This window comes from Acanthaster planci, linkage group LG16, assembly GCF_054643075.1.
Source record: "Acanthaster planci isolate LZ-2023a linkage group LG16, COTS_SCS, whole genome shotgun sequence".
In the NCBI taxonomy this organism is placed as follows: domain Eukaryota; kingdom Metazoa; phylum Echinodermata; class Asteroidea; order Valvatida; family Acanthasteridae; genus Acanthaster; species Acanthaster planci.
Genome location: NC_141792.1, coordinates 4,825,056 through 4,833,203, shown reverse-complemented (window position 1 = coordinate 4,833,203; position 8,148 = coordinate 4,825,056). Strand labels below are relative to the sequence as shown.

General features: G+C 43.2%; 1 pseudogene; it reads left to right on the top strand.

The window, feature by feature from the left end:
* Positions 1-3,213: 3,213 nt before the first annotated feature.
* Positions 3,214-4,819, top strand: LOC147796419 (uncharacterized; annotated as a pseudogene).
* Positions 4,820-8,148: the final 3,329 nt, after the last annotated feature.

Below are 8,148 nucleotides of genomic sequence, written 5' to 3'. Positions count from 1 at the left end.
AGCGTTCGTGTACGTGTATGTACTGTACATGTATGTATACACACGTGCTACGCGTTAGTTTTTTGGGGTTTTTTTGGTGACAGCTGTTGCACCCGTCTTCTATACGGGGATGTCGGACAACTCGACCGTTGGGACAACTCGACTTTGATAGAGAGACAACTCAACCAGTGAGATTTCTTCACATAATACAGTCATTTTCCCAGTTAGAGGTCGTGAAATTAATTATTCGCTCAGATTGCAGGTGTACAAAAAAATTTAAATTCCAATGAAACGTGGTTACCGTCCACCTTGTGTGATAGAGATACCACGGTTACCATCAAATTAGTTTCAAAATTTAAACTTTTAATTCGGACGTACAAGATTGACGAAAGTGGTGATACTTTTTCTCGTTCTGGATCGGTTACCGGAAACTACCATGCGAGTGGCAAATCTATTTTCAGCCAGAACAATTGTAAAAAGCTTGCATATATTTTCTAATGAAAAATTCCTCAATTCAGAAAACTTGATTCATAAATAAGGTTCCAATGATTTTTTGAAAAATGGATCTTATGTAAATTTCGACTCAACTTATTCATCTGCACAATGCGAGCCATCGACGAACCCATTACGTCAAGTATATTTCTGCAACGTCCGTAGCGAGAGGAGTTTGCAAAGTACATTCAAAGTTGCGTGCATGCACTTAATGCGTGATCCAAAACTAGGAAACAATACGGCCGTTTCACAATAGTGCGCCACCAAGAGTTTGCAACGCGTTGGCCAATCACAATGCACAAAATTTGTCAACCTAATGCGCGTTTGAAAGGGTCGACAACTTTCACGTGTTATGATTGGCCAACGTTTTGCATACTCTTGGTGGCGAACTATTGTGAATCGCCCGTGTTATGCGTTCAGTTTTCGGCCAGTTTAAACGCAACTTTGAAAGTCATTTTGATTAAACAGACATTAGATGCAAGAGTTTATACGACTGTTGAGAGTGTAAAAAAGGATTCGGGATCACTCAAAGTGAGTGACATATATCGCCCTAGACTATTCGTCATTTTTTCCCACTACCATTCCAAAATGCCAAAGTGCCAATCAGAATTCTGGCCAAATTTTCCGAGAGTAAGTTTTGTTCAAGAAGAAGTTTACGTTTCACTTTTAACCAAAACCTTTCTGAGAATGAAGAACTGAAAGACAACCGTTTAAAATCAACTCGGACCCAAGCCAACTTGGACCACGCTAACTCGGACCCATGCCAAATCATTGACGCCCTTTCTCTGAGAAGACGGCTTTGGAGCGTCGTATGTCTGCTGGCGACCTCATTAACATTTTGTGATCCCACGGTTTCTTTTTACAATAAGGCGTGTCATAATCACGAGGGATCACAGAATTATTTAAATAAATCCCGAATTTGGAATTGATAGTTTCCAGTTAAGAGTATCTCTTGCACAAAAAGCCCCACATTGCGGGCCTATTTTGGAAAGAGGCGGGCGGCTACATTCAGAGCTGAGCGCATAGTTTTACTACTATTGGGGGGTGTCTTCGAGAAGAGGCGAATAAACAAAGTTCATAAAAATGAAACGAAAAGTGATCGATCTGGCCATAATCTTGAATTTCCAGCGAAAAAATAAAGGCCAACCTCTTTGCGAGGTTCAAGAGTCGGCGCTATTTCAGTCTACGGCGCGTATTTGGTGTAGTGCAACCATGAGGCTCAATGGGTCCGAGTTGACTCGAGGTGGGTCCGAGTTGGCGTGGGTCCGAGTTGGTCCTGGGTCCGAGTTGCCATGGGTCCCAATTGGAATGAGTCTGAGTTGGTTTGGGTCCGAGTTGACCTGATCCCAGGACAACACCAAGTATAGGTTTTTATTTCAAGCTACGACTGTAATGCATATGGGCCATATACATGCAGCGCGGGTGCAATATCAGTTGATTGCGCAAAGATTGATTTACTACAGCCACCATTCTTATAAATACCTCAGGAATTAAGCTTGTCTATCTACTACATGAAATTCCATCCCATCATTAAGGTATACATGTATATTATTTTACACCGTGGCCTCAGTAGACGACTGGGCTGAGCGGACAGTGTCCCAACGGACGACTTGTCCCAACGGACGACTTGTCTCAAAAGACGACTTGTCTCAACGGACGGTCAAGTTGTCTCAACGGTCGAGTTTTTTCAATGGTTGAGTTGTCCGAAGTCAAGTTGGCAAACGGTCGAGTTGTCCGGACTCCCTCTACGGTTGCGTTTTGACAGTTCTACAACTACATGAACTACAATGCCAAAACAAACGCTGTTAACTTTCTGGAGCTCCGGAAAAGCACCCAAAAGAGGCGAATGCCAATCCGGCCCCAATAACTCTGACGGACCTGAGGCTGAACCTAAACTTCCCCCTGGACATTCGGGACCCGACAACAGCACCACGCCGCCACCTTCTGAAATCTTGCCAAGCCCTGATGATCCCAGTTCCGGCAGTAGGCCAAGCCCTGATGATCCCAGTTCCGACAGTAGGCCTAATGTTACATGTAATGTTGAACAACACTATTCGTCGAGTTCCGCTAAAAATATTCCTTCTAAACAAGCTGGAAAACCGACAATGATTGGCTTGTGTAGGACAGTGTTCATAAATCCATGCTTTGCACATATTGCCAGACATATGACAAATCAGAGGAAAAAATGTTTTTCATGAGGGAGGATGCAAGTCTTTGCGCTGGTCCAACGTTAAAGCTCACAAACTGAGTGAAGTGCATATAAAGGCCAGTGATGCCAAGAAAGTATCAACTTTGGAGAGAAAGGACCGATCAACGGAGAAGCAACTCTTAAAATTAGGAGATGGGGTAGTGCAAAGAATGAAGAAATATTTCAGGACAGGTTTTTACATAGCTCAAGCTGGGAAACCTTACACAGATTTTAAGGATCTAATGGAACTGCAGGTAACAAACTTTGGCACCCAGTCCAAAAGTGAGTATGAAACGTACCTGAATGACAAAGCGTGTCATAAATTCATCAAATGTATTGCAGAAGATTTACTGGCGAAAAACGCATCCCACATCAAGGAAGATTCCTTCATAAGCATTCTAGCCGATGGCAGTACCGATAAAAGTAACACTGAGTAGGAAATTATCTATGTGACTATGCTTATATAGGAAAGTCGGCCAGTCACACAGTTCATCACACTGCATTCTGCTCTAAATACTGATGCAGAACATGTGACAGAAGCACTCAAAGAAACAATGACTGAGAAACTGAAGCCGAGAGATTGGACACACAACGTTGTCTACTGCTGTTTTGGTGGTGCTTCGGTCAATTTGGGTGCACTGTCTGGTGTAGCTACAAGGTTGGCAAAGGAAGCCCCACACATTGTACCTGTGCACTGCTGTGCCCATCGTCTAGAGTTGGCAATAAAGATGTAAACAAGGAGGTCCCTTCTGTTGCCAAATTGGAATCCACCCTTCAGTCTGTCTACAGGCTATACAAACGATCCAGAGCAAAATGGAATACCCTTCAAACTACGGGGAAGACACTGAAAATTTATGTACGAAGACCTGTAAAGCTGGTTGGGACAAGGTGGTTCGCTCATCATCACCGTGCACTGACATCATTCTCACACAACTGGCCAGCAGTGATTGTGCACCCAGAGGATCTCAGTCAAACCGGTGACAGCACAGATCGGTTTACAGTAACAAAACTATTGAACACTCTGAAATCTTTGGAGTTTATCAACTTCATGAGCTTCATGCTTACATACATGGCCCTGTCTTTGGTTCTGCAAAGAAATACCACCACAATAGATGTTGTCATGGAGAAAACCTGTGCAGTAAAACAACAGCTACAGAAGGTGTTTGTACCCACACAACTGAACAACATTTTGATAAATGGGTTTGATGATGCACAAAATCTTACCAAATTCAGGTCTCTAGAGCTAGAAACCACTCAGCCCAGAAGCACCAGGCAAAATGCAACTCCATGTTGCAGTGACAAGGAAAACGGATCATCAGCATGCAAAGGTGCAGCCCGTGTGAAACAAAAGGTTGTTCGTCAGGCCACAAAGATAATGGAAGGAACCATCAACAACATCTTTAAGAGATTTGAGCCCTTGTTGTCTCATCGAGTCATGAAGGCTACAGCAGCCATAATAAACCCTGCAAACTGGCCAGAATCACCAGAAGCCCTTGCAGAGTATGGGATAGAATACATACAGGACTTGTACTCTCATTTCAGTGGACTTTTAGAGAACAGACAAGTTAATCTAATGCAATGCCAGCTACAATGGGTTGAGCTAAAAGTGCACTTGATGAGGAAACGCCGCTTAGAAATGGAGTCAGAAAAGAAGCAACAGCAAAAGGTTAGCAAGTCACTCTCTTCAGAACCCATTCCTGAACCCCATCAGTATGTGGTCAACAGTGCTCCAGGATGAGGAATATCAGCTGAGGTTCAACCACATTTTGCCCATCATCAGGATTATTCTGGTTTTGCCAGCTCACACCTCTGAACTTGAACGTGGATTCAGTCACATGAATGTTACCATGAATGATCAGCGCACTCATCTCACAACACAATCAATGGCGGATCTGCTGACAATCAAGCTTAGTGGACTGGACTTCAGAACATACGAACCGACCGGGGCAAGATCAAGCGCAGACTGAACACTTAACCCTATGGACTGAAAACCAGACAGTTCAAGCCCGGGGAGCCCAATGATGTTGAGCAGTCTCTTCCATGTCCACAGTCTCCCTGCCCATCATGGCAGTCAGGCTCCTCTACTCATGGGGAACCTAGTGATGAGGATCATGACTGCTGATTGCCCACTGTCCACAGTCGGGCGTTGCAGTGCCAGTATTAAAGGTAAGTGATAGTTTGTTGTTATTCAAGTTGACACGTTATTATACACCAGGTAAATGTTTTCAGTGAGCGGAAACAGTAGTCGGGTGCATGTACATGTACAGCTTGCATGAGGTAAACTTGCAATTCAGTGTACATGTAACCTAAATGTACTGTACATCATATACTTTTTTAATTTTTTGACATACGTACATGTAAGTTCATAGTGCATGTAAGTTTTGGAAGGTGCACCTAAACGTTTTAGATTGCATGCACTGGTGCATGTAGATTATTTTTCTAATTCGAAGCCTGGGTCAGAGCTTGACAGACTTCTGTAGGTCAATTATCCGATTGTATAATAGGATGGAGGCTGTAGCTACTGATCCAAAAGAAAACGGAGCCTTGGCTCAACTCAGAGAGGAGCCTTAAAGGAACAGTTTGTCCGTGGAGCCACTGATTCTGCTGTACGAAGAGAATTGCGTAGGTTAGTTGTTGATCACTCAGAGTCATCATTCTTTGAAGTCAGAAACCTTGCCCTCAAGCTGTTCCAAGATGCTGACACATGTAAACCCTCTTTCAACAAAGTGGGGCTTGAACAGGCCTGGTCAACTGAGCCTACTGAACTAGGACTTCATAGGGTTGTAAGCAACTTAAGATACAGCAAATACAAAGGTCTTGTAAAATTTGGTTGAAAGCCAGAAGGCCCTCACTTCCGCTTTGGATAAACTGATACAGCAACAGGCTGCCATGATGCAGCAACAAGCTACCACTAATGACCGCCTTGACCGACTGACTACCACCATGGAAAAAAGTCTTTCATACCTCCGGAATCAGACAAATGGTGTACCTTTTGCAGCCGCGCAGGCCATGATGTGGGAAACTGTTTCAAGCGGAAGTGGCAGCTTGAACGTGATGGGCATAAAGGCAGTACAGAATCACATCAAGTATCCCAACATGATTCGGGAATTTTCAAGATGTATTTTTGCGTTGGGGAGATGTTAATTTATATAACGGGTTTTGCCCTCACCCAACGTACATATTAATAACTACTGTATGATCAGTGCTTGCGAAAAAAGTCACAAGTTTACTCGAGGGGACTCGAACCCACGACCTCCTGCTTACTAGTGCAGACGTCTTAACCACTCGACCACCGAGCTTGCCGGGGTCAGTTGGCCGGTCCGAGTCACATGAAGCAGCGGGTAACGCGAACTATTTTCAAAATGTATTTAGGCCTACATTGGGGGAAAATTGGGGGCCACTGAGCAGCGGTGGGGTGGGTAGCACAGCTTGCAGCCTTTGACCTCGAAATTCGATACAAGTCTGGTAGATACAATAAATGTGCAGATGCACTGAGTCGAAATCCACATAATGCATCAGAGAATAACCCAGTAGAAATCCTGCATTATATGCGTGTTGTTCAACTAGACACTCCTGAATCTTTGTGTGCAAATGAGGTAAGGGCAAAAACAAAGTCCTGACAGGGCGGCAAGTTCAATCCTGCCTGCCTATTGACATTCAGACCTATCTTCCTTACAGGAGGAAGACATGTCCCTTGGGGAGGTATGCCGTCTAATCTGTTGAACTAAGTGATCGGAAGAACTGGCCAGAGGTGCTCCCACATTTGATCTTTGTCTGTAACTCTACACCTCACGGTGTAACAGACGTTGGCATATATGTTTGGCAGAGAGCCATTCATTCCCCTTGATCCTTTACTTGGTAACACAGCGAGTGATTGGGGTGAGGATGCTGTGGCTCAGCAGGCTAATTTTCTGCAGCAAGCCCATGCAATTGCAGCTGGTCGGCTTGCCAGATCTGCAGAAAGAAATAAGTCTCAGTATGATTAATGTGCCTTTTCAGAGCCTCTGCCAGTTGGTGCGCGGTGTTACTCAGGAAATATCAGTTCACAGAGAGACACAAACTTGAAGATAGCTTTTTCACGGTCCCATATATAAAAGAGAGGGACAGTTTTCACAAGCTCCGGGAGATAAAAGAACCTCCCCTTTTTCTGTATATGGATATGTCTGATTGTCACACCCCAAGAGTTGTACTACACTTAGGGACAGACCTTTGGTAGCTGAGACACGAATATACACACACCTGTTGCTGGAAATTTGTTTTGCCTGTACAATATTTACATTTATTTATAAAAGAACAAAAAATAAGGATAATTTCTTACATTACATTGTTTTTAATTACAATATAAATGAGGTGATGAGAGCCTCAATGTCCCGCCACCATGTTGCTTCTGTTTCTTGCGTTGTAGTCGGCTTCTGTGGCCTGTGGCTGACTCGGCAAGTTTCTGCGTCCCGCCGCCGCAGTCCAACCCTTCTGTCACCACCGGTCAACCGACTTCCTCTTCCTCTTAGCGTAAAACCCTGAAAATTACCACCATATTCCCATGTTTCTGTTTTTTCTGGCCAAGTTACATTTAACACAAAATATTCATCAATGAATTTGAAGAGTAATGAAGTGTGTCAACTTTCAAGATAATTGTTTCAGTGCTGCAACAACCTCAACTTAAATTACTTAAATCAATTAGGATTTGATGCACTATCTCGGCAAATCTCATTTTGACTGGCTCAAGATATGGTTTTGCAAGGAATAAATGTATAAAATAAATATCCAATATATCATATTTATACATGGCTAACTTACAGGAACTGTAACTGTACAGTTGAATCAGCCCAACAAGTTTCTCGGCTGTAATTAACAATCTAATTAGCTCGCGGCTCTACCCAGCAAATAACTGAATCAAGTGCCATCTTTAAACAGTTTGGTTAATACTCATTACTGCATCTACAGTTATACAGCACAAGCAGTAAATTAGACAATAATAACAGAATTACAGGAACTACAGGCACGGCTGAGATGAGGCACGGGGCACAAATGCATGAAGATTAGAAAAACAATTAAAGAATTTGTCAGGATATCCATGTGTTTCAGTAGTGGCATTCATATATATGCAACAGAAACAAATCAAAACAGCATGCTGCCTTTACCAGCACCCAGTCGCAAACCCTCGACAGACAATAGTGGGCTCTAGTTTTTATACAGAGTGCCCTACTCAGTTTTCAATAGAAGGAATGTAAGGGAGTGACCCCCGCCTTCTCTGGTGATACAAAATAATTCAAATGTAAATGACTCTGATCTACGGACCACACACTGAGCTCTGCTCGAGCTTATTCAACATAACAGAAGAGTCCTGCTTAAGAAAAGAACATGCAAAATTCTCTGTATGCAATGAGCCACAAGCGAAAAGAAAGAAAGGAATTCTAACTGAACATCAAAAAAAGGTTTTCGTTACAATATGCAGTAGCCTTTTCGAGCAGTGAAAATTCTTTTATTTC